The sequence below is a fragment of the Topomyia yanbarensis genome, chromosome 3 (assembly GCF_030247195.1).
Source record: "Topomyia yanbarensis strain Yona2022 chromosome 3, ASM3024719v1, whole genome shotgun sequence".
NCBI lineage: Eukaryota > Metazoa > Arthropoda > Insecta > Diptera > Culicidae > Topomyia > Topomyia yanbarensis.
In genome coordinates, this window is record NC_080672.1 from 324,959,836 (window position 1) to 324,985,077 (window position 25,242).

Here is a 25,242-nt window from a genome sequence, read left to right on the forward strand (position 1 = left end):
TCGAGGTTGAAATGGATGTGAACGATAAAGCGAGAGAAGACAGATCCCCAGTGCAGTGACCAACACAGCCAGGGGCGGCGAAACACTTTACGCCCGAGTGGGTAGAAAGCATAGGATGAGGGGTCCATTAGTAAAGATTGTTTCCCTTTTCGCAATGCACACGCTTACATTACATTCATATTAAATCACGTTCGTTTATGCAAATGAAATTGTGGTACATCGATGATTTCAAATGTGTGTAGTGCGAGATACATGCGTTGCGCATCTAAATTTTTTGAAATGGTTCAAAATTTCGAGTGGGTAATTACCCACTCGGTTATTTTCGAGTGAGTACTACCCACCCATACTACCCACGCTTTCCGCCGGCCCTGAACACAGCTTCGCCGTCAAAAACGGAAGATTTCGACACGGCAGTAAACTCTGTCAAGAAGACCTGACGACGGGACGGTATTGAAAGTAGAAAATTTATGGCTCGCGCATTAAGCCATATCAAACAATTTCAAAATATAATGCGATAAAGAGCTATACAGTCAATAAAGGCATATAAGTCTCATATTGAAGAACAACAACGAAGAGAACGCTATTTACTATTTATTATTTCATTGAGTGATCCACAACCTCCACAACATAATCTACCGGATAACATATTTTTGACAAAAATGCATATAGGACTGTTATGTTTTTATTGGCAGTACAGTCTCTAATAGATGAGTTCATTATTCTTTTGAGTGTGAAGAATACTGTTTTGTCTTGTTATTGTATTATGTTTTGAATTTCTAGTCTACAGTTTTTATCAGCCCCTTGGTGAGTTTTAGGCTGATAAAACGGGGACATTGCCAAAATCGGGATATATATTTTTCTTTCTTTTTAAGAACCCGAAGCTCTTAAAATATTCTTATTCAGTCCCTAGATATAACATCATAACCCTTTCTGATTATTAAGTTTAAATGACAGTGTAAAATTGACAAAAAAAATAAAAATTTTATTTTTGCATATTTCGAATCTCCAAGATAAGCAAAGTATGCTCAAGAAAGGATTAACTCAAATTCAACTTGGTTCGTCTGCTAGAGCCCAAACTACCAACTATCAATTTTTCTATGGGGCTGACAAAATCGAATAAAAAAGCTGATAAAATCGGGGGGCTGATAAAATCGGGTCTTCACTGTATTTATTTGTTAGTCTCTTTTCTTCTTATTAGGAAAATTACGACACCTAGTAAGGCACAATACACCAAATTATAATAACGCGCTCAGTAGATCAATTTCGATATTGATCCTGTTCCCAGAAAAAAAACATTCGAGTTTTTTATTTACAATTCACACCAACGTGTTGAACAGTTTTTAACCCATTCATGCCCATGTTGTTTGTGGACAACAACGTTTTTAAACAGCTATAACTTTTGATTGAGGCGAGATTTGCTCACAAAAACAGGTAAGGCTCATTAATGTGATTATTGCCTTTAATTTGAGTATTAACAGTTACAAGGATCAGCTCTAGAACTGAAGTTATTGCAATTAGTCTGATTGAATTCCGATGTAGCAGTGCTGCCAGGGACAGTTTACGTTGACGACGGAAAAAGATTTTTTCATATATCTTCGTTATGGTGCAATATTATTGAAAACTGATAAAACTTATCAATGTTGACTGTCGTTGGCTACGTTTTCCATGTAATTGGACTATTGTAATTATTCTAGGAGAATTGTATTGAGCATTAGAAGGTAAAAATTGACTAGCTTCTAGCACTGCCATGGAAGCACCTATCTTGATGACAATAGGCTTTTCGTGTTTCTTGACCCAACCGTATACCAGGAAAAATAGTTCTGAAACCCTACATGCACTAGAAAAAAGTTGGACATGAAAGGGTTAAAGATGCCAAGAGGATACGCATTATAATCAGCACAAAATTGTCTTTATCTCTACATTCACCCAGCTATAGCTATGTATATTTTCCATATCATCGCTGCAAAGAATCTACTCAACACTCCGATCTGCAACCACGTATCTGAGTTGGAATAGAGCAATCAGCAAAACATCCGGAAACAAGGCTAAATCCCGCCATTCGCATTCATGAAAAAAGGCGTGTGTCGTAGATATTGCGAATGTTTTCTAAAATCTTTATCATTAGTTTTCAGCCATATGCCTCCAGCACGTGCGCCAAATCATGCGCTCATTCTATTTGCACCGGTGCCAGCGGAAAAAAAACTTGTTGACCTTTCGTTTTATCACGTTCGTACTCAAGTCTATCCTAGATTATCTCGGGACTGACAATATCCACGAATGGCAATATCCAGTCGGAAACGCGAGTAAAGTTCTAACGCTGTACATCCAGTTTGAGGCAAGCAATTTTCATAGATTACACGTTTATCGCATAACGCTAGAGAACGAGTGAATGAATGTTCGAAGTGAGAATGCTTGAAACAGCGACATCCTGAAAAGCGGTTTACCGCGCGTGAAAATTCGAGCTGAATATATATGCTCTCAAACACTCATTCAGATTTTTCAGCTAACAAACCGGTAGCTAGAAATAAGACTGGTCTTCCGCTGTATTTGTTGGAGCTTTGATGGAAATTTTAAACCTGATGACAATATAGTTGTCTGTTTGAAAAAAATGCGATTTTTGGTTTAAATTTATGACCTTTGAAAAATATTTAAATTTTATATTATTTTGAAAACATACGTTACGTCTAATAATGTTCAAGCATGCAAGCGAGTCGATGAAATGAACGGTTGTTATGTAGGAAGTCGTATATAGGAAGGCATTCGTCAAAAGGAATACTGCCTCTGTGTTTGTAATAGGGTTCGTCGCGGTTGCGGTAATTACCGCAACCGCGCGGTATTTACCGCACCCGCACCGCAAAATCTGCGGTGCGGTAAGACACTTTTTCACGCAGATGCGGTGCGGGAAAGAGCTTTTACCGCGCGGTTTTACCGCAACCGCACCGCAAAAAAAAAAATTTGATAAAGTGATAATTTTGGTTATTCTAAATTGATAAACAGACTGTTATTACGAAAGAAATTCTAGCTGCGTCCGAAATATTTTGACGCTATTATTTTTACGACATATTTTGGACACTAGTTATTTTATACTAAGTAAGACTTCACAAACTAACCATTTCAAATACATAAAATGCAAGATCCAAATAGAGACAAAATTATTAGATCATTTAAAAACAATAAATTCTTACTCTTAAATCCAATTTAAAAGTGCATCACTTCTCCCGATTTCTGTTGGAAATCGTTGAATTATGAATCGTTTCCGATATCAATTTTTCAACTGTAAATTTTGATTAATTTAAAGAAATTAGAGATAAACTAATTATGCTGGGACTTAAACACAACCCAAAGAATATAATTATCTTCATCAAACCAAACGAATTTGAAGTAATTGGCAGTAAAGGATACAAATGTATTATATCGTCCAAAATAAGGAGGGGTCCAAATTAGAATGATTATTCTATCATTCGTTCGTCAACATCGTATTTCTATCTTCTTTGATTGCTGTGTAAATTCAATGTGAGTCAATGCAGTCAATTTTATTGGACTCTTTCTCAAAAAGTATGCTACATAACTTTTTTTTCGAGTACTTCCATTCAAATTTACGATAGTTTTCTACCAAATTAAGTCCTAAAATGTTTCAGTTAACCCTCCAGCACTCGCGCGAATGGTTCCTCGAATGAGCAGCCGCTGTTGCTGAAAGAAGATTTCGCTAGAGTTTCGGAAGGTGTTTCACAGAATCGCGCGTGCTGGAGGGTTAAGACTATTTTGTAGCTTTTTTGAAACTATTTTTGCCAAATACCACATCGTTTGACTCCCGTCCACTTTAATTGAAGTTTTTGCCATTGGCTCTTTGGGAAAATATTATAGGAAAATACATTAAATGCTAGAACTTTCTAGAACTAGCCTTTAGAAAATTACACTTCATATATTTTTAAAGGGAGCAATCTTAGTTTCTTGAAAAAATGCGGAACTTAGAGTTTTGGGATTTTTTGTCCATAAAACCCCCTATTTTTAATAACATTTCTGCTGTATGTTACAAATCATACATTTTCAGCAGTTTTTCTATTCTGTACCGGTTGAGACTCCTGATTAGATGTAATGTATAGAGCATTTTTTGTCAAATATGGCGTCGTTCTTATTGATGAAATACAATGTTTTTATTTCACTGTATTGGAATATATGCGCTACTATATATTAGTACTGGTATTTCGACTTTATTTTTTTTGTTGAAAATCTTTTAAGAATGAAAGGTGGTTTTACTACGTAAATGCGAAAATCATCCATTTCATTTTCATATGTCAAACACACTGAAAATATGACAATTTAAAGAAAAAAATACTTCATTTCTTAATTTCTTAATGAAAATGTATTACATTTTTTCAATTAACTGAAGGATTGCTAAAATAAAAGTTTTCCTATTACTGCAGTACAACGTTTTTGAATGTATAATGCTTGCATTTTAAATGTACGGAGTTTTATTAATAGTTGCAAAAGTTGATTTTTTCTTAAACATTACATTCTGAGGAGTCTCTTAAAGTTAAATTTCGTGTAAATAAGAATTATATTTTATTATATATGGTTATACAAATGAACAATTTTTCAACACAATTTTTAAAAATATAAAAAATTTACCGCATTTACCGCATTACCGCGCGGTGCGGTGCGGTAAATAAAGTGCGGTTGCGGTAAGCGGTGCGGTTTTGATATTTTTTTGCGGTTGCGGTGCGGACAATCCATTTACCGCCCACATCCGCACCGCGACGAACCCTAGTTTGTAAATATGTCTGGCAGTTCCTTCGACGCTTGGTAGCGAAAAAATTGTAATTAATAACTTTATATGCTGTATCTGTTCATTACCACTACCATTATTTAAAGAAATGGATTTTTTTTACGGAATTTCGATTTATTAACATTTGAATGCTTCTGTCACGTTAGGCAATCTTCGTGATGAGTTTGGAAGTTTTCCTTAATGGAGAAACGTGAATAATTCTTGATGGTAGAAAGTGAATAATTGTCGCAATTTCACGTTTTGTTTTTTGTTCAAGGAAAAACTAAGATATCCTTAAGAAAACACTGTTGGAAACAATATGAATTTTAAAAATATGTTTAAAGTTGTTGATAGGAAAACCATTCTTATTGTTGGTATAATTCAGTTACATTTAAAATCATTATTTATTTATTTCAATTATAGAGGTTGTAACTTTAGGGTTACTCGTCTCTTTTTTTGGCTGAGAAAAATCTCTAACATTATGTTCGGGATTGGGAATCGAAACCAGATGAGTTGCGCACAAACAAGGCAACCGATTTACCAACAACGTTATGCCCGCCCCCGTACATTTAAAAATCTTTTGTATGTTTATTATTAAAAACGCTTTTAATCCACCTAACAGTGTGATGAGACATTTCTTATAACTCTTATCACTCTCTTCGGATATTATATCGTTTGAGAACATTTAGAACTTGATGCTTCGCGATGTTTTTGATAACACATACTACATGGGAAAGTGGCAGGACTCAGAGAATCGCTCAAATCAGCATAGGACAACATCAGTGCTAGAAATATCAAATCAAATCAATGGGAAGCGAAAAAATGGCCCATAAAATAGACATAGCTACGAATTATTGTTAATGCTCTGTTAATAAAATATCTAAATTGTGGTGGGAAAACTGAATTTTCCTAAAGGGGTTATATATTGTACTGAGCCAAAAAAATCGCATTTTTTTTGAATCGATTTGAAGTTTATACTTTACCCTTTGGCGATTGTTTACTTTTTCGGTCCCACTTATCAGCATTGAAGTATCGTTCTTACGTTTTTTTACAATAACTACAGTTCTACACCACCGATTTCGTCCGGGTTTTTTTCAATAGCGATCATTGTTACTATTTACAGCTGATATCAGCTTGATAATCCTAAAAAAATACGAAAATGACAGTTTCGCTTCTAAACTGCTAGCAAAAAAAGTATCGCCCTGTTTGTTTGCATGGAGCGTGGAGGGCGAAACTTTAAATAAACAAACAAAAATACAGTTTCGCCCGTTGTATTTTTTGCTGTAGTTTAAGAAAGCAATATCTTAGAATCAAAATTTTTAGGTTAATTGGTTGCGTTTCAAAGCCCTCATTCGCATGTATGAAAAAAGCCTTATGTTTACATTTGTAAGTATCGCCATTTTCACAAAAAAGGGTTGAAATGAAATCGCAGCTCCGGATATCACGCTATCTCTGAAGTGCATGCGTGCATAGTTTCAAATTTTACTTCGACATCGACTTTTTCTAAAGGTGACTTCCCAGTAGTATCCTTGATTTGAATTATTATCGCTAATCCTAATGCCAAAGAACAAATAAAAACCTCTCGAAAACGAACCGTTTGGGAAAATCATCATCATTACTGGAGTTTTCATTTTCACGAAACTTTTCGATAACCTTCCGTCACTTGCGTTAATGCACTGTGTGCATAGTGCACTGAAAATCTAGCGAAATCGTCTTAGGGCACCAGCGGGTCTAATTCAGAGCTATCTGCGCGGCGAGTAAAGTAAAGAATACTAAAAATTAATTTCTATTCCATAATTTTCAGTTCAGCAATTCGAGAGATCGTGCTCACCGCAAGCCATGAAAAATAGACTACGTTGTGAAGCGATGGTCACTATTTATTAAAAAATCACGGTTAAATACAAAAAAATTATACTATTAAAAAATTTCAAATAGTTTATAATTTTCACAAACTTATTAGGAATTTTTTTGTAATAATCTTTCGTAATATTGTGTAAGAAAAAAGCTGAAAATTTCAGTATTTTCTCTATCTGCAACATATTAACCCTTAAGTATACCAATTAATTGGTATACGAATTGGAATAGGTTCGCCAAATTTTGGAAGAAGTTTATAAAAAACCCCTTGAAAATTACCTAAAAATTGTTGTAGTTCGATACAATAAAAAATCCCCAAAAATGAAATGTACCTATTAATGTGAAACACAGTGAATAATACATACAATAAAGACCCATTTTTATCAGTCTCATGGTGTATGTTAGGCTGACAAAATAGTGACATTGACTAAATAGGGCAATTTTTTCTTCTTTATAATAAACTGAAGCTGTTAAAATATTCTTCCCGTCCCTTGATGTAGTCTGATAACTATTTCTGATTATGATGAACTTTTATTTTTGCATATTTCCATCTTCATGATAAGGAAAACATGCTCAAGAAAGGATTTACTCGAATTCAGTCTTGTTCGTCTGCTAGAGCCCATCAAACATATGTTCATATTTGGCTGATAAAATCAGGGTTTCAATGTATTATAATAGATATTCAGCATTCGAAGAAGTTTCTTGTGAACGAGTGTAGAACGACTTTGTTTCTACTTACTTGAAGTCAGCGGCGTAGCCAGAAATTCGGTTTGGTGGGGGTTTGGTGAAAATCGATCATACTGTCCAAACGGCATAATTCCGAAACCGTAATTTTTGAAGTTTTAAAATTATGCAGAATTAATTTTTCAGAAAATAGTAACAGAGCTCGTGTCTAGCGAATTTGTTGAGACTTTATTGTAGTCATCAATATTAACCTGAGAAAAATCACCATAAATACTTCTTGGACGATATACCGTCAAAATTATTTTACCAAATGATGCGCTGTTTAACGTTTGTAAAACTCATCGAAGATACTAAACCTCCGAAGTTGGCGGTTTCAAAATGATGCTATCTTGACCTTAAATTACTGTTTTTAAACATTTGACCTATACATATACATATAACAAAAATTAAATGCTCATCAAAATCGATCAGGAACTGCTAAAGTCGAATGGAAATCGTCATTTTTCATAAATTTCTCTCTACATTCGGAAAGTGTTATCCTCGTTATTAATGAATATTACATGTTCAGTACGATTTGCACATACATACAATGGATCGACAGCCACGATCTTGAGATACTATGTGATACTGAAACGTCGCTTGAAACCAGGGGCGGATCATGGAGAAAGGTCCGGGAGCTCCAGATCCTGCCGAAAATTTTCAACTTGTTAAGAAATTTTAAACTAGTTTTAATTTTAAAGTAGCTACCCCTCACTGCATACTCCCTCCGGGCCGGTATGATTGACGATTTTTAGAGTGATTGCATAACCTTTCTATATGAGAAAGACAAAAATGTACAAAAAAAGTCAAAATACAAATTTGATTTTGAAAATTTTTCATTTCAGTTTATATAGAAATTTGCTGTGTGGTTGCACTCTTCAACTCGTAACTCCGGAACCAGAAGTCCAATCAATAAAAAATTCAATAGCAGCCGATGGGAAGGTTGTACCTTTCATTTGAGACTAACTTTGTGCAAATCGGTCCAGCCATATCTGAGAAACAGAGGTCACATTTTTTCCACATACACACATACATACACACACAGACATTTTCCGATCTCGACGAACTCAGTCGATTGGCATATGACACTCGGCCCTCCGGGTCGGGATTAGATTGACGAATTTTAGAGTGAATGAGAAAGGCAAAAACATTTTAGGCAAATGTTGAAAGTTATGCATTTTTTTGGTGAGCAGTTCTATGTTTCATAGACATTAAATCAATTTTAACTTCTCTTCCTATTAAATAAATACCCTTATTACAGTACATCTCTACAAAAACGAGATCAATTTGAAAATAAATCTGAGGACTATGATTGATTACAGAACTCTGTAATTTTCTATTGGAATGTTTTCAGGCAGGAATTTGATATTGATGCTATTAGACAACTGTGAAATGAAGACCAATAGATCAGGTACATATCAGGACCCCATTCCGACAATTTATCAAAAGTCCTCATGATGTTTACAACAACAGGTTATCAATCTACGGATCAGATAATTGTTATTGTAATATTGAATTAAATCAGTCTGCATCAATAAATTTTCAACTTCAATCCAATATTTTTTTGGGGGGGGGGGGGGGTTGTATGGTGTTAAACCCCAAAACCTTCTCTGGGCTACGCCGTTGCTTGGAGTTATTTATTTGGCTTTTCATTTTCCGATATGTTTCAGATCGATTCGATGGTCATTAGTTAGAAAAATTGCAGTCAGAAGGTTCGCACAAATGAACATTTTTGCACTGATAAGTTATCAAGTTCCTTCCAGACAACTTGGAAGTGTTCGGTGCGGTGATTATTTCTAGCGGTTGTAGATAGAAAAATGAAATACAAAATTCGATTTGTCGAAATAATGTTTGGCTTATTTCAATGGATTATTTCTATATTGAACAATAAATAGGCGACAAAGAGTAATCCACAAACAACAAGCCATAACTTTTAAAGTATTCAAAATAGATACTTGAAGTCTTCAGTAAAGTTATTCGCAAAAGTAAGAGCTACAAATTTGTAGAAGGCATCATTTCGATATAATCACTTCCAAGAAAATTTGTGAAAATATCTCACTCATAGGGGGATTAATCAGCAAAAGCACAATACCAAAAGAAAGGGCATATTTCCTCCATTAAATTCTCTGAAGATACTATTGACCTAAAATAAGCCGTTTTGGCGTTAATAATAGATTACATGTTTTTGGTCATATTTCTGGCAATGGGAAATGATAAAAATCTTTCGTCCGCATTTAATGTTAAATATCTCTTTTTATAATAGTCCGATTTCAACAATCTATAGCTTGTTCGAAAGATATTCGTTAAAGCTGTCTAAAAACATATAAATTGTTAATCTATATTGTCAATTTCGGCAGATAATTCAAAAAAACTGCAAAAAACGCCATTTTTACGCATTCAAACATTCATATCTTGGAAACTAAACATCAGAATCAAAAACAAATTAATAGCGTTCATACTGTTTTTTAGTTCTTTCATTTAAAATTGGTTTGGATAAGATCGGTTCAGCCATTGCTGAGATACACGAATGAGAATTTGTCCGTTACATACACACACACACAGACACACACACAGACATTGTCCCAAATCGTCGAGCTGAGTCGATTGGTATATAAGACTCGGCCCTCCGGGCCTCGGAAAAAATCTTGAAAGTTTGAGCGAATTCTATACATTTCTTTTATAAGAAATGTAAAAAAGATTTTTTCTCATTTAATGACCCAATTTAATGTCGTTAAAAGGAAAACAGAAAATGTGCAAGAACTCTTCATTATACGATTTAGAAATATGAAACTAGGTTTTTGAGGCGGATCTTTGAAAAAGCGGTTTTATTCAGGCCATAGTTTTTATGTTCATTTGTTATATTTTTATTTGTATTTCATTTACAGAAAAAAATATTGCTTCTGAAACTTCTGAAAAGATTCCGGTGAATACTTTAGGAAACTGATTTTTTTCGATGGTTTAATATTAAATACCAAAAAAAAATATATTAAAATTTCTTATTTCATGGAAAGCATGAGATATATAATTCCGTCTTTAGGACAAAAAGTTTCGAGCAGCGACCAACAAGAGATTGCCTGATCACAAACGTAACAGTAAGTCCAGCGCAACAGTCACATGACTATCGGATAACACACGGATAACTGGTTCGATGTGGAGTGCCAACTAGCAATATATGAGAAAAATCAGATTAGGAACCTATTGCTCGCACTGTTTATATGTTGGAACAATGTAGTGAGCTGAGAGCCGATGAAGAAGATAATCATGACAGGGGTGTATAAGGCTTGAGAATTATGAACTAGCATGTTAGAGTAAGTGAAAAATGATATTCTGGAGTTGAGAAACAGCACGAATGGTTGGATGGCCTCATATGGTTTATCTACAGGCTCGACTGTGATAATTATCATGACATAATGCGCCTCAATATAGCTCTTTTAAGCTACTCTTCCATGTTCTGTTTAGCAAACAACGCCCATTGACCGAATATTTTGTCAGTGATTACCACAGCGTGCAGCGAGAAGACAAACGACGTACCATTGCCTTATGACAATACAACTTGCGGGCTTTTCAGATTAAAAGATAAATTGAAGCATGGAGATGTACTCGAAAATACGATACGATACAGAGTACGAAGAAACGAAACCATAATCACATGCTTCTTGGCTTAATGAAAGACTTCGGAATTGGCATCGATCACAGATCAGTCGAAGATGACTAAATGTAAATTCCTCCAAACTACTACTAAATATTTACTACTAAATACTAAGATGGAAAATGGTCCTGAAGCATGAACAATAAGTTGTATGAATTATACACGCATATTATTTTTTTTTCTACAGAAAGACGATTTTAAATTTTCTACTTGATTCTCGGAGTTTCACAAAAGTTTTTCAGAAGTTTTTGTTTGTCTTCATTTTGCTTATAAATCCATTAGAGATTCTCCCAATACTATGTATAGAGACTCTTTTATAAATTGAAAAAAATAATTTTTATTGGTGAAGGTCTTCAATGGAAAAAATATATATTACATCGACCGATAGCAAAGGCCATCCAGGTTTTTTAACCCTTAAAGGCGCAAAGCAATTTTTTCTAATTTTCTGAAAATTGTCTAACAGTTTTAATACGCTGCTATGATAATTTTGAGATGGTTTTCGCAATGTTGTTTTAAAACAACATTGCGCATTTAAGGGTTAATGCACTATAAATTACGTCATCAGTGGCCGTAAGCCCTTACCAAATCTTGGCGAGATAGAAAGAGAAATAATATATTTCGTAAATATTTTGATCTGATTACGCAAATTCAGAAGAAAACTAATTTTTGTTTTTACAATGAATTTTTATGGATGTTTCCACCTTTCGAATTCAGTTCATAGAATTTTTTGATTGAATTTTGGAAAAACTTAATTGGTCTTATTACAACTGAAGCAAGGTAACTTTATAGCAGGCGGCCGGGTAAAATTGACATAGTTCCCATGTTGAGATCCAATCAGATTTTTTACCAAATTTTCTCAACATAATTCTAAAATTTTACAAAAAAAAGTCCAAGTTAGAAACATTTGAAGCTCTGCGAATATAGAATCGTAATACTTCCTCTTTTTTGGTACAGTGCTCTTTGTGGTCTGGAATAAATTTTGCACAAAAGAAATGAAAATTCGAGAATTATGATCACAATTGCCAAATGTCCATATGTGCAGCTCAGATTTCATGTAATGTTTGTCTGCTGTCAAGAAGGTACCATAGTGTCGTCGAAGCGGTGCCAGAAACTGCGTCTGGACTTCATGAAGGGTTAGAAATCTAATCCAGGACTTTCGGGCACGGACGTGGAAAGTTTTCTTCAAGTATCAAGCAATCAAATTGGACCGTAAAAGAAAACATCGTGGCTAAAATCTGAACAGAGATGTTCCCAAGAAGTACAAAATTATTGTTGCAGACAAGTTTGCCGGAAAAAAGTGTATGATCTGGCAGTAAATTTGCAGTTATGGCCGTAAGACTCCGATTTTTATCACAACCAACAATATAAACCAAGTTATACATCAACAATTGCTTGAAAAGCGTCCAGTGGTTGATTAGGTCTCACTGGGACTCTCTCAAGTTGTGCCAGATTTGGCGAAAAACCATTGTATTAAGAATGGGACGGTAGGTTGATAAAATCGGGGATGCATAACATCGGGAGTTTATAAAAACGGGTCAAAACTGCATTCTCAAAAAAATATAAGTTCATGAATTATCTGGGATTAAAAATTAATCAATTTTTCATAAATTTAAAAAAAAATCATATTGCAAAAACGTAAGGATTAAAAAATCACGAGAAATATTTTTCGAGGATGTTGAAAACGTTTAATGTTAATTTTAAGGTCTTATTAAAATGGAATGATAATAAGATACAGAAATACTTTGGCTTTTTACATTTCTTTTAAAAGAAATGTATAGAATTCGCTCAAACTTTCAAGATTTTTTCCGAAGGTGGAGTCTTATATACCAATCGACTTAGCTCGACGATTTAGAACAATGTATGTGTGTGTATGTAACGGACAAACTCTCATTCGTTTTTCTCAGCAATGGCTAAACCGATCTTATCCAAACCAATTTTAAATGAAAGGCCTATCCCCCAGACAGAACGCTATTAAATGGTTTTTGATTCTTATGTTTAGTTTCCAAGATATGAATGTTTGAAGGTGCAAAAATGGCGTTTCTCGCAGTTTCTTTAAGTTAACTGCCGAAATTAACGACTTAACTAAACAATTTATATATTTTTGGAAAGCTTATATGAATACATATATAACCATATAAACTTTAGGAAAATTAAGTTTTCCATACAAAATGCATTGATTGAAGAAATTAGATATTTTATTAACGGATCATTAGCAACAATTCGTTTGTATGTGTATTTTATGGGCCATTTTTCCCGTTTTTCTATTAAATTGGTTTAGCCTTTAAGATTTCTTGCACTGATATTGTCCTATGCTAATTTGAGCGATTCTCTGAGTCCTACCACTATCCCATGTAGTATGTGTTATCAAAAACATCGCGAAGCATCAAGTTCTAAATGTTCTCAATCGATATAATATAATTACCTTGAAAAAACTTCAAAATTTCAATAACAAAATAAAATAACTGTTTTACAATCGAACCTCTACCATAAATCAAACTGATAATGAAAGCTTAACATAACTGAAAGTTTTCGAGCTGTTAGCCCAAGCCCTCCCCCCCTAATGAAAAAGGCTGCGCACGCCTATACTTACAAGTATCTCATCAAAATTGTAAATCTAATAAGCTATCCGATAAAGCAGGCGTCCCTCAAGGTTCAAGCGTCGCACCAATCCTATATAATATTTTTACTCTGATCTTCCAAATCTACCGACAGGCTTAAAAAGTCACTTTTCTGTGATCATACTAGCATCTCTGCCACAGGTAGGAGTCTTCGAATTATCTGCAGTCGACTGCAACGAAGCTTGAATATTTCCAATGGTTACCTGAAAAAATGGAAAATTTCCACTAATGCGGCACAAACACAATTGATTGTGTTTCCGCATAAGCCAAGAGCTTCTTCTCTTAAACTAAATCATAACCATAATATTAAATTTAATGCTTTGAATTTAACGTGGTCTGATCAGGGTTTGATTTACGATAAAAAACTTTCTTTTAAAGATCGCATTGGAGGAATCCAAGCAAAATGCAACAAATACATAAAATGTTGAAACCGTCTTATAAACAGGAATTCTAGGCTCTGCCTAACGAACAAACTATTAATTTATAAACAAATATTTAGACCGGCAATGTTATAGGCAGTGCCAATTCGGGAAAGTTTTTATGCTACTACGGAGAAAACGCTTCAAAAGATTCGGAACAGCATTCTGAAAATGATTTCGAAGCGTCCTCCCTGGTTTAGCACAAACGAATTGCACAGACTCGCAAACATTGGAACATTTGAAATTATGGCGAACAGTACTATAAGCAATTACAGACAAAAATCGCACTAATTGCATTAGCTCTATTCATAGTTTATAAATTATTTTATAATTTTATAAATTTTATAAATTAGTTTAGAAGATTTGTTTAGCTCACTTTTGGCCAAACACCCAATATATTGAATTAGAAATGTAATTCAAATTAAACAGTATAATCAAATACAAAATAAAAACGCCAACTGAAATCACCGTGCATGTCCACGAGAACTATCGAAGGAAAATGTGGTCGATCAAAATAGTTTTGTTTTAAAGAAATTGGAATATTTCTATTGTAATTGTTTTAATAAAAAATATTTTTATTTTCTTTGTGCACCCCCTCCCCTTTTCGAAAATAATTGTGCTGGGACATAATATTTTAAAAATATTTTCAGCTCCTTATTTCACCTTTAAAGTTTTTTTATATGTGTGTATACAAGGGGTTTTGGCTGCTCTGTCAGATTTTACTTTTGAATAACTAAAGATAACGCGGAAAACCCATAAGTCATATACCGAAAACATTCTGGGACATGTCGAATACCTCAAAATAAAATGTATACTTTAGTTGCCAACTAACGATGTTAACGAATACAAAAGTACCAAGTTCGCAGAGACCATTTACGGACTTAAATCATTACAGTTCATCAACGCTGACTTTTATAAAAGATTGATTCGGCAAACAAATATTCTTTTCGAAGTTCGTCAATGCTTAGCTCAGAATCCAACTCACCCTAATTGCCTAATGGATTACGTTCACTATAATGAATGTTTCTCCATCCATAATTAATCCATTGAATAGCTCCAACAACCATTATCCAGGCAGTAACCGTACATGAATTTCAGGCTCTCTCAGGAAATGTCTCTATTCACCAGCACTTCTGTTGGAAATTAATTATGGAATACCACGTTTTGTTTTCGAGGAAATTAAAACCCTCCGATTATGGAGTTGTGTACACTCTACTTTCGAAGCACTATATCAGCGAATTGAAAATGATTAACAATCACACTTTTCCCTTTGTCGGCTTTTCCAATACGCACATATCACTACAGCTTAGTGAAAACTGTTGCTTCGCCACTATTGTCTGTTTTGATTTTTTCCTCACTCTGCACTGAACCGTAAAATCCACAGCAACTGGGTTGTTTCACACTCGTCTACCTACTCAAAACGCACATTGCCACAGATAAACTTAAACCCTTCGCCAGAAGAAACAACGCTGCACAATGCTGCACCTCTCTATTTTTCATTCGAGAAAATTAGCAAAACATCCACCTCCTTTAATCACATCATCATCTACTACATCCCTAATGGTCCCGAGCTCGTCTAGCCTGACTTCAATTGATTTTTCGTCTCTGCATGTTCGCCTTTGTGCGGTGCGTAGCGGGGGGAATCCCAGGATTCAACGCAGTATCCCATCACTCCGATATGCTAGTATGTAGCATCTGTTTGCCTCACCCAGATCCTGTTTGGAACATGGTCCCTAACGACGCCCGAAACGCCCGATTGCCTATCCTACGACCGGTGGGGTGTTTGCGGAATCTACTATTTTCCGAACCGTCTGCCGCGACCGTACGCTGATAACTGAATGCTGTGACACAGTGGTCCAGGAGTTGCTGAGCACACAGCATCTCTCCATGATGCTTACTCTCGCGGTTTGGTTGGGTACATAAAGGCTGATAAGGATTTCTCTTGGGATAGAATCCATTTCCTTCTTCGCACGAAGGGCTGTTTCTGTACATTGTGTATATTCCATAAAACATAACTCAGTCAATAGCAAACTTATTCAAAATTTGTAGCAAAATGATCAAAACTATGTTGAAAACAAATAGAACTTTTAGAATCAATTCGATATGGGTTTTCTCGCAACTCCAGTCAAAACACCATTTCACATGATTATATGGTCGGCGAGCACGTTGTCCTTAATGGTCATTTACCTTCATCCTACTCCGCCATTCCGAGACGGCACATATAAAATTGTCTTCATTCGCAACAGGTGACATGCGCTAGCATCTCCCACTCGCTCTCACTCTCTGTATACATAGTTTCTTCTTTTCTGTTGAAAAAGTTCACGGAACGAAAACTCAGCGGAAATGCTTTGACAAAAATACTCATCCGTACCAGCTGTACAGGTAAAAGCATCCGTATTGGTATAATTTTCGTTTGAAAGTTAACTCTTGATATGTAGTACGATTTTGCCAAAAAGGAATTCACAATTACGTTGTAACGTGTTCGTATACCTAAGGCGTACTTATTACTGGTTTAAAGAGAATAAGTGCACCTTTAATACCGAGATGATTAAATGTAAATACAATATAGTTTAAAAAGACACATATTATGTTCGGAATGTCCTGTCGTACAATAAATTTTGTGTTGAATACATCTCACTCTCGACATTTGAGGATGAATCATAAACAAAATCTGAACAATTTTTCGATGTTTGTCTCCCTTTTTGTTTCAATTATAAAATTTAGAACCTTCCGGGCTCTGGCCTCCTTTTAAGGTGAGAAAAATCTCTAACCCTATGAACCGATGGGGTTTGGAAACGAACCTAGATAAACTACGCATAAGACAATCGACTTACGGACTACGATATGCCTCGCGCTTTTCTCCTTTCGCCTTTGATGTTTAACTAGTTTAGCTGAAACCCCGGCTCTAAACCCAGTATATGTACTATAGTCCTAAAACCGTATTTAGGAAGACAACATCCGATTGAATCCTAGTGCACAGTGTTTCCAAATAAAGTGATCGAAATTGTTTTGGTCACGAAAAAAATAATATTTGAATTATAGTGTCTTCAGCAAAATTTGTTTATAAAATATTTTACATTTTATCGAAGTATTAGTTTGGTGATTAATCCCAAATTTTTGTTTGATCATTTATGAAAATAAGAGAAACTCATTTATTTAGTTCAACATCAATTTCATGATAACACTGAATCAACGATTTGCCTCCACAATACTCGATTTGTAGCTGCAGCTCTCCAACGTCGGTTACGCCCAACACTCGCCAAATCACGTTCCACCTGGTCCGCCCATCGTGCTCTCTGCGCTCCTCGCCTTCTTGTACCAACCGGATCATTAGCGAACACCATCTTTGCAGGATTGTTGTCCAGCATTCTTGCAACATGCCCTGCCCACCGTATCCTTCCAGCTTTGGTCACCTTTTGGATACTGGGTGCACCATAGAGTGCAGCGAGCTCGTGGTTCATCCTTCGCCGCCACACACCGTTCTCCTGCACACCGCCGAAGACCGTCCTTAGCACCCGTCGCTCGAAAACTCCTAGCGCTTGCAGGTCCTCCGCGAGCATGGTCCAAGTCTCGTGCCCGTAAAGAACCACCGGTCTCAGAAGCGTTTTGTACATGGTGCATTTGGTGCGGGGGTGAATCTTTCTTGACCGCAGTTTCTTCTGGAGCCCATAGTAGGCCCGACTTCCACTGATGATGCGTCTTCGGATTTCACGGCTCACGTTATTGTCAGTTGTTAATAAGGATCCTAGGTAGACAAAATCCTACCAGCATATACTTTGTTTTGGACGCATTTAGCACCAGTTCGACCTTCGCTGCTTCACATTTCAGGCGGGTGTACAGGTCTGCCAACGTTCCAAATGTTCGGGCGATAATGTCCATGTCGTATGCTGCCTTGAAGTCGATGAACAGATGATGCGTTGGGACCTGGTATTCACGGCATTTCTGGAGGATTTGCCGTACGGTGAAGATCTGGTCCGTTGTCGACCGGCCATCGATGAAGCCGGCTTGATAACTTCCCACGAACTCATTTACTTTAGGTGATAGCCGACGGAAGATGATCTGAGATAGCACTTTGTAGGCGGCATTCAAAATGGCGATCGCTCGGAAGTTCTCACACTCCAAATGGTCGCCTTTCTTGTGTATGGGGCAGATCACCTCCTCATTCCACTAACCGGTGCAGACAAGTGACCAACTTTTCCGGGCCCAACTTGATGGTTTCTGCTGCGATACCATCTTTTCCAGCAACCCCCCCCCCCCCTTTCCCTTGTCAGCCTACGACCAAAGTTCCCACTGGGGTTGGTTACCCGGTTTCCCCGCTCCCTTGCTCGTAGTTCCCGGCCAGTACCACGGGGAGGTAGGGATAGGAGTTGCTGGGAAGAGGCTCTACCTTACGCATTACCCAGCCTTTACCGAGCCCTGAAACTGTTAACTGTATATAGCAAAGTAGTGGAAAATATAATAAAAACCTACTATAATGAAGAGACCATGTGTCTACCTGTTGATTTAAAATGACATTTGTGGAGTTTTGCATGATACAACTTTGAAAATCACTTTTTGTCTTTTTCATATAGAAAGGTTATGCATTCGCTATTCAACTCACTTCAAAGAGATCGGAAGATGTCTGTGTGTGTATGTATGTATGTATGTTTATTTTTCGGAGAGCGGAAAAATATTCAAACACACTCTGACCAGGAAAAACTGAACAAAAACCAACAACTGAGGGAACAGGTTTGGGCAGCCACCCGACCCACTTAAACAAACACTCAGGCACAGAACCTGCATCTTTCTCGGCACTACCTTACGGCATTAACTCGGGAAGAGGCATTTTTATGTGCACAGTACACACTCCAGTTTCTGACCTGTTCACGAACGGCGTCATACGCGGTCTAGTCCCCGACGATGGACTTAGCCTATTTTAACAGAAAGTTCCCCGGCGAGAGAAGTTCTCCGGAAACCGAGCTAATCAGCCAGGTACCGAGGTCAGATCGACGATTGCGGTGGAGCAGGAATTCCGGTTCGCTGATGCCCCAACGACCCGCGACTGTTAGTGTCTCGTTGCGGTCTACTCAGCTACTCTAGCTGAAGGCGGCGAATCTAGCTTACGCTAACGGAGAGTTCTCCCGATACCGATTCTTCTTTGCTTTTCGGTATATTTCTATCCGGTCAACTAACAGGGTGCCGTGGTCGACAGAAGTGTGTCAGGTTCGTCCATTCTATTGACCCACACCGTGCTTTCTATTCAGGTTTGGAATGAGCCGGTAATTCCACCTTCCCTTCTCCGTATTATTTCTGCTACAACCTCGTCATCGAATCGATTCTCACCATCTTCCTTACATTTCTGGTGTTTCACCGTTGGAGCACTTGATATCATCCGCCAGGGTGATGCAGACGGGGATCATCCCGACGATAACGCATACTGCCTCCGACAATATTGCTCTGTACGCGCTCGCGACTCGTATGGCCTTCAGCCAGCTTTTCGCGGTTCCACTTGGTTTTCAACGCAGCACCCCACGGGGGAACTCCATATCGCAGTATGACGAAACATTAGATAGCAGACGTGTCATGCGACTTCTCGGGTCGTTGACGTTTGGCATTCATCCAGTTCTCGATCGCGTCTATTGTCTCCGTCACCGACACTTCCACTTCTTCAAGTGTCCGATTCATTACCGTTAGTGACGCGTCATCCGCGAAACCCACGATTTTCACTTTCTTGGGAAGCTGCAGTGTCAGAACCCCATCGTACAGAAAGTTTAACCGAGAATGAAGAGCTAAGAAACGCCCACTATGACTTGTTAGATCAGCCACATCCACGTTTTCGGCCCAACCGTCTGGCCGAACGCATCAACGAAGAAACCTTTGTTAAAAACTTTCGTCTTCCACTTTTGATCGCCGGTCATCCTTCTCCATGCTGCCACAGGATTCCGTTAACCGATACGGTAGCGAATCGCCTGGTGGTCGCTATGCGTAAACTTCTCGCATACTCTCCAATCCATGTTCGCCATCAATGAAGGACTACAGACTGTGATGTCGATGATAGACTCCCTCCCGTCTCTCCGAAATGCGCTAACAGAACCTTCATTTCACACTCGTACATTTGACTTCGCTAGAGCTTCCTGCAGGATATTTTTTTAATTCGTTTATATGACACGGCTCATAGCGGTAGCTTAACGGAGCCGTGGATCTTTTATACGTTTACAATACATGTAAAAATAAAAATACAAACAAGAATTAATTAATTGGATCTCGTGCGCGCAACTTTTTATTGCGAGCGGAGACCTTTTTCCGCGAGGTCTGTTGGCAAGCAGCGTCAGGGGGGTCATTTAATTCTCTCTTGTTTTTCACGTCCCGGTCGAAGCTGGCTTGGTGTCCGGGATCAGATGTTCTCCCTTGCTTCTTGCACTTATTGTTGATCAGTGTAAATCCGTCGTCATTGTTACTGCATTCGTTGCCGATGTTGTTTACAGTTGCTTTTGGGGTACTGGATGATTCTTTTGCGGTTGTCATTATGGTCTGAACAGCTGCCACAAATTTGGCCACCGTTTGTGGTTCAGGCATTGGTATTGAAAACTCTGTTTTAGGTTGGTTTGCTGTAGATGAGTTGGCAATCGGTTGAGATGCATTTTCCTCTGTATCTTCCGTGCAAGGTTGTCCATGATGAGCTGTCTGATTGCAATACTTGCACGTAGGAGTTTGCCCCTAATGGGTGCATAGCGTAGTTTGCATAATTGTAGTTCCGTGAGTATTGAGTTTTATTGCCAAGTAGGAGGGTATAGGCCTTTCAACCCGCATCCTCACTACAAAAACGCCGTTAGAAGTACCCGGGAAGAAGTTTCTCCAAGTATCAGGTGTAACGGATTCTACTTCTCCGTATTGCGACATGCATTTTGCAATATTATTTTATCGGTAACACTGTAAATGAAGTGGTGAATCGCTATACTATATTCATTCATAACTGAGTGAACTTCGCTCTGTCAAATTTGGCTTTTTGTAAACAATGTCTGCATGAAAATGTTTAACCTCACTTTTCTGATAGTTTCGGAGAGCTTGTTCCTTGGTTCGAAAAGCTTTTAAATTCTAATTCCATGTAAACAAGTTCGCCGACTCATTTTTGAGCATTTTTACTCAGATGACGTCTACATCTTGCAATATTCAATTGCCATCGACCAAGCCAACATAGCCAAATTGACAAAACCCAGCTGAGTCCTTTTACAATTAACCTACGAAACACAATGTTCTTTGCTAAGTGATAGGTAGCTGCAAATTCGACGGTTTCATGATTCAAGTTGACGTCAAACACCGGCCGTTCACCGTTATCAACTATCGCAGCAAATTAAAAAACGAGGACGAGTTTAATTTTACTTTTTGTCTATTTCAGGCAACTCAGCTTTTTGCATATAATCTAATGCATATATTTCCCCACATAACGGTCACTGGTTGTCAGGATTTAACTAATGCTGTTTTCGGTTTTAGAATCGAGTCGCCCTAGGTTCGCTCTAATGCTTACAGTTTCCATATAAAACTGACAGCTCCGAGCGAACCTAGAGCAACTCTGATTTAAAAACGAAATCAGCATCAGAAGTTTTTTTTAATATAGAGGTTTTAAAAACCTTAGTGTCAATCGCCCCCCTTTTTCGGGTTAGAAAAATTTCACCCTATGTGCGGGGTTGGGAATCAAAAACCGAGTAGAGCTGCGTATAAGCACAAGATAATCGATTTACAAACTACGCTATGCCTGCCCCTACGTATTTATTTTAAATATGTACATTGAATATTTTGCTACCTTTATTTTCTGTTTGTGTTGTTTGCAGGCTGCTACCTAGTGAAGTTCAGCCGGAAACTAGAATCGGTTGTGTCACTGATGCTGAAGTACTAACTAGAACCAGCCAGAATTCCGGCTGAACTTTACTGGTTAGAGTTCTTCAGAGTAAATTGACTAAAAATTCATGTCATCGGAGCTTCAGAAATACTATCACCTGTTGAAGGCCTGTTGAGACTACCAGCACTGTGCTGAAGCTGGTAAAGAAAAACTAGCCGCCAGCATATGAGGGATTACAAAGTATTGTATAAATAATTAAGTTTTAACATAGCTGGATTATAATGGGTTAAGAAATCATCAACATAAAGCAATGTATTTGTTTTGGGTCCCCTGGGAATTACAAACAAAAAAATCAAAGGGCATAGTCTTTACTGATTCCTTGACCTGAGTTAAGGCATATGTCGACAGGTTACCGTAATATTGTTAATAAACAAATACAAATACTGATTAGAAGTAAATGCAATAACTTTACCACATTCACTGAGTGTTTAAAAGGATATTTTCATAAAAATGGCGGCTTTCTTTCAACATTGATGATGAAAAAAGATTGATTAACTTTAGCAAACTGGTTTTATTGCTTTATTGCACAAGTGTCAAATTTGCTGCTGCTTCTAAGTACAGCCGCTGAGAACTTCCCATTGCGGATTTAATGTGCAGCGAGCAAACGTTCTGCCAGTGCCTTTTCAGTAGCGAAACTGGTGGACAGATGTACATTCAGAACCAGCTCGACTGGAGTCATCTGGACGTGTCCAACGGCAAATATGTTTGACCAGTGATTTGGATGATAGGAAGACATCACACTTCTTAGCTGGTTTATTTACCAGCATGTTGTTCTTGTTAATTTTCTTAAGACCGATGGCATCATTTATGATGTATGGAATATGGATTTTGCTCCATGACAAAAGCTGCTGCTGCTGATCATCAAAAACATAAACTTACATCTTCAGACGTAGAATGTACTTTGGCCTAGAAAGAGAGAAACAAAATCCATTAGTCATTTGGACAGTAAAAACTGGTCTCATCTGCGAAAATCTGTCCAACACCAACTCACCTCCGGTACCAAATGTCCTCGATTGTTTTAAGAAGCTGAGCGCAGCTCCGTCCCTCCAAAGCAAGGCGACATCCTGATGTCAGTACCCATAAGCAGCGATGCCACATGTTTTTGTGGAATGTCTGTAGAAGAATAATTAAAATGTCTGTAAAAGTCTGTAGATGGTTGTGTAAATCCTATTTACACAAGGTCATTACTTTTTAGTAGCTTGAAATTAGTGAAATATTGTGAAGGAATCACTCGTATTCGGATCAAATTATTCTAGTGCAATTTTGTTAAACACTGTTACTCTTTTAAAAGTCTGTAGATTTCTGATTACGTCTGTACTGCCGTGATCCGCATAACAGTCCCATTTGCTATGGGTTTCCTATGCAGGTGGGACTGTTATGCGTATCACGGCAGTGTAGGAGACCATCAAAAGTCTGTAAAATACAGACATGTCTGTAAATCTGGCATCGCTGCCCATAAGCAATCTGACTGACATTTCACAAGCATATTACTTCCAGTGTCCGATATGAGGTATGCACGTACTTGCCTAGCGGAGAAATTTGTCCATTTGTGGATCCCAGCTTTTCAGACTAATATCGAGCTACACCGTTTGCAGGAAGCGAAGATGGTTCACCCTTCAACACCTCATTGACGCACTCGTACGTAATGTTCTTCGATACTTTAGAACTAAAATGCGAAACGAAGGAAAAAGTTAATCATAACCTAAAAATACAAATTATGGAATATGGCATGTGTAGCCAGAAATCTATGAAAAAATACACGATTTCGCTGAAACTTATTTTACCGAAATTGAAACAGAGAATAAAATACTAATGTTATAAACAAAAATCAGACCAATGTACAGAGCACTGAGATTAAAAAAATACTCACGTCATTTTGCTACAACTATCCGCACTCAGTCGTCATTGCACGAGAAAAGAGATTTCATCTAGTGTTGCTCTGTGATGCTGTTTACCGTCTACCGCACTGCAGTTTGAGGACTGATGTTTTTGACAGTGTTGAATGAATTATTGATGGTATCGCGGTTGCCAGATCGATTTATGCAATAGCATGCAGTATAAATCTGAAAAGTCTGCAAACTTCTGCAAGATACTTGAGGGAGGAAAGGAGTGCGATGATTTTTTAAATAATCCAAAATTTTAAATACTTGATGAAATTTAATGATAAAGGCCTTGTATTACGAAATATCTGAAGTCTGCAAAAAATCCGCAGTGATATTGAAAAATCTGCAGATTTGCTGATAAATTTGGAGATCTGGCATCTTTTTTTAATTCCCCACTTGAAATTCATCCAAATGGTGTAAAAAAATGGGGAAATGAGGCAAGATAGATCATCAGAATATGGGGTGAAATGAGCAGTTCGCAGATTTTTTGATTTTTTCAATAGTTAGAGGCACTTAAAACTCGCGGCAATATGAAATTTCGACTCAGGGATAAAAAAGGAAGCATTCCAGCAAATAAAATTTTTAGACAAGAAACGTCTATTGGCTCAGGAGGGGTACGAGGTGATAGGTCATATAACCTTACATCTATGTAATCATTCTCAATGTATACGGGAATCTTAATTCCAACGTTGTCACTTTCAACCACGTGTTTTAAGTTGTTCTTCAAAACGAAACGCTCGGCTTGTGCTAACGTGTTGAATGATATTAACACTACATTGCGAAGATGAAGGTACAAGACTTCCGCAAGCCTAAGTTGCATTTTTATCTTCAGAAGGTATTCCACTTCACTAAAACTCGGTCGTTTAAAACAAAATTTCAAGTCAACAACCGCTGCGTTGGGTCGAAGTAGAGCTTTTTCGTCAACTTTACTCATGATGACAAGAATAATCCGATATTTCTTTTGTTCTCGAGACAATGCACACTAGATCGAGAGGCCTGTTGTTCACTTGGCTCGATTGTACGTCTGACAGCGGCAGTTGTAGAAAGTAGACTGATCCTGCAGGATATACCCTCTTGTATTGGTTGCTCTACTACTGACTACTGGCTTTCAGCCGATCAACTGCTCGGGTAACTGCTCCAGCTGAACTGCTCTACTGTCCACCTTGGAGGAGTGTAACAGCTGCAGCCGAAGACGCCGTTGATTTTGGCGATCAAGAAGCCCTCGTATGAGCGTTCTACCACTTCTTGAATGGGGAATCTGGACATAATTTGTATCGCATCCATTCCTGGTCTATCCGCCACCCAATTACCGTCATTAGGGGGACTTGATGCGGCTCTGTTAATCAAAGCGACGTCACACATTGTATCTATCGTAGACTGCCACAACAACTGTTTTGCCGTGTCACAGTGATTCAGATTTATATGGGTTGTCTCCGTTACCGTTGGTTTTGCAGT

The 25,242-nt window shown here is 37.5% G+C and overlaps 1 protein-coding gene and 1 long non-coding RNA gene across 3 annotated transcripts in view; both read right to left on the reverse strand.

Moving 5' to 3' along the window:
• The window catches only part of LOC131687304 (uncharacterized), a 112,126-nt gene extending 96,276 nt beyond the window's left edge, over positions 1-15,850 (reverse strand). For both annotated transcript variants that reach the window (XM_058971383.1, XM_058971382.1), the window contains exon 1: positions 15,014-15,850. The gene's annotated coding sequence lies outside the window, so the exon portion shown is untranslated. The remainder of the gene's footprint in view (positions 1-15,013) is intronic.
• Positions 15,851-22,464: 6,614 nt separating this feature from the next.
• LOC131693227 (uncharacterized) lies at positions 22,465-24,029 on the reverse strand. Its single transcript, XR_009306185.1, has 3 exons — positions 23,775-24,029; positions 22,896-23,017; positions 22,465-22,810 (listed from the first exon to the last, which is right to left on the reverse strand). It is a non-coding gene; the product is annotated as an uncharacterized LOC131693227 (long non-coding RNA).
• Positions 24,030-25,242: the final 1,213 nt, after the last annotated feature.